This window comes from Crocuta crocuta, unplaced genomic scaffold, assembly GCF_008692635.1.
Source record: "Crocuta crocuta isolate KB4526 unplaced genomic scaffold, BGI_CrCroc_1.0 scaffold317, whole genome shotgun sequence".
In the NCBI taxonomy this organism is placed as follows: Eukaryota; Metazoa; Chordata; class Mammalia; order Carnivora; family Hyaenidae; genus Crocuta; species Crocuta crocuta.
In genome coordinates this window covers 1,899,181-1,901,890 of record NW_027530984.1, presented here as the reverse complement: position 1 = coordinate 1,901,890, position 2,710 = coordinate 1,899,181, and positions in this window count along the sequence as shown.

Here is a 2,710-nt window from a genome sequence, read left to right as displayed (position 1 = left end):
CCATTAAGCCCTCGGGCGCTAGTGTTTTCGCGGCTTCTTTAGTTCCGCTCGTCCGCGCACTCTGGTACATTTGTTTTGAGATCACCTTACCAAAGACAGCCCTAACCTCTGAAACTACCATTACTGACAGAGCCTCCTGAGTGACAGCATCTTCCCAGGCCCAGAGCTGAGGGATAGAGGCCAGCGACCCAGCCTTTAAGAGTCTCTGCTCTGGAGCTCTAAGCAAGTGCCCTGAGCGCTTCATTGACCAAAGAAAACCCACAAAATTCACCTGTAGGAGCGCAAGCTCTAGGGGACTGGATGCTCAGGTCTAATCCTGTGTGCCCTGGGGCAAACTATCTACCCCTTGAGCTTCCGTTATCGTCTTTTAAAGATGGATCTAGTAAATAATTCCCACAGAGTCGTCCAAAGTAGTCAATGAGTGAACACAAGGAAAGGGTTGAGAACGGTGTTCGGCAATACAAAAGTCTTGATAAGTGTTTGCTACAACCATCCCACACAAAGGGATGGGGACAAAGCACACTGGGTGCCTGGGGTAAAGAAATCCGCAGAGAGGCTGGAGGTCTTCCACTTAAACCTTGAGTTGCAAGCTGATTTGTGCCCATATCTGCACATAACAACTGTACCACATAGCCAAAGAAAGTGCAAGTATTGCTGGGAGCCAGAACCTATGTGACTTGGCCGAGAATTCCTGGGTGACATTATTGTATTTCAGAGGTAGCAATGTGTATGCATTGCGGATGGAGTCTTTGTTCCTTTAGGAACTTAACTCTTTTATCTAGTATAGCCCTTGGTACCCTATTCATTTCAAAGGCACACACTTGTTAATAGTGCTAAATAAGGTGCAGATGGATTTCCCACTGGCCAGGCAATTAAGCAGCGCATTGGCGTGAAAGGGACCTTGATTTTCAGGGCAGTGAGGGAAATGGTGCTGTCTCTGTCTTAGGGTTGAATGATCGTGGGAAAGGGGGCAGAGCCCTGCATCATTGTAGCTAACCTTAGTGACTGTCCCTCTACCACCCCTGTTTTTCAGAGACTTCACTTTGGAGAGCAGATCTCACCCAGAAAAAGCACTTCTCTGATCCCTGCAGATTTGGGATCAGCCAGCCAGGGTTGCTTGAGGAAAATAATTTAAAAGTAATGGAAGAAAGCACCCCTCCCCATTACTTTGGAGCCACAACACTTACTGGACTGGATGGCTGAAGATGGAGATGAGAACACTCCCTCCTATTTTAATGGGGCTGCAAGCTCTGGTCCAAAACTTCACACTACTTAAGACCACTAAGACTTTAAATGATGGTTTTTCTTGTACATAAACAGTACCGTCCCCTCCTACCCCTACCCCAAGGCATCTGGAAGTTGGTTAAGGGTGGAGGAGCAACGGGAAAAGCCGATTAATAGATTCATTCTTACTTAAATGGCAGCCCTCCCCTCTCTCCTTCTACCCACCAAAGTTCCAAAGACCCCGCTGCGATTGCTTTTTTGGAAAGCTTTTGTCGCCCAAGTGTGTGAAGTTACTCAAGGTCTGCATTGGAAATTTTACACTGGCCGAGAAGGATTGCTGTGCCGGCAGCTGGGATGCATCTGTAACGGTGTTAGTTCGCCTGAAAGCAGAAAATTAGCGACCCCAAAGCCCAGCTTGGCTGTTTAGTCTGTCGAAATGGTAGGGCGGAGCAGAAAGAGGAGGAAGGAAACCCGCGCCCCTGGAAAGGGAGGTCGCGGTCTAAAACGCAGTTTCTTTGAATACAAATCACAGAGGTGCGGTCAGTGTGGATCCTTGGCTGGCTTGGGGTCTAGCAAAGGCCTGGTACAAAGGAGGAGGCTCTCAGGAAACATGTGCAGAAGCCGGGAAGGAAGGGAAGACCGTTCCAGGCACCTGGCCCTTGAGCCCCCACCTCCTTTCAGATGAACAGACAGGTAGAGGGAACTCAGAGTAAGCCCTGTCTTGGAAACAAGCAACCTTCCTGCCCACCCTCTGATAACATAGAGCCTATAAAGTGACCGTCTGATCAGAACAGATGTTTTAACATGTAGATTCACTCCATGATTCAAAGTGTCGCTTCAAGTTTTTAGCACCAGTTATTCAATCCACTGGCTGAAAAATTCCCGAGATAATTAAAGTTCATGTAGAAGAGAAACAAACACGTAAAAATAAGGTAATTACTCACGTCCAAGATGGGGAAGGCAGTTCAGCCTTTGATGTCAGTTAATTTATTAGTATATTTTTTTTATGTGTGAGCAATTCCAAAAAGTTGGATGGACATTGTTCCTGTGTCTGTGACACTCTTTAAGTGATCCCTTGGTTTCGGTAATCTAGAGAGTGTGAGGAAGCCGGTTGGGGAGTGATCCCCCTCAGCCCCTCCCCGGCAGAAATGCAGTAAAACCATTAGCGTCCAAAGGGGCTGTAAACAACAAATTGTCTCTAGAGAAAAGGCGGAGGTTTGCCCAGACAGCCCCTGCGGGGGTTGTGGTGGGATATGCTAATAGTGCCTGGCCACTGGGGCCGGCCTCCCTCCCCCAAGAATATATAAAGAGCCCCAACCCCAGCACATCCGACCCAGGCCGCCAGGCGTTTGCCCTTGTTAATTACCAGAGAAACCGACCAGGGAGCTCCGCCGGGGATTCGCAGGCCCGCAAAGGCGTCAGGCTCTCCTTTCTCCCCTGGCTCTCTCGCTGCTGCGCAAGTGCACCACTTGCTTCACCGCGGAGG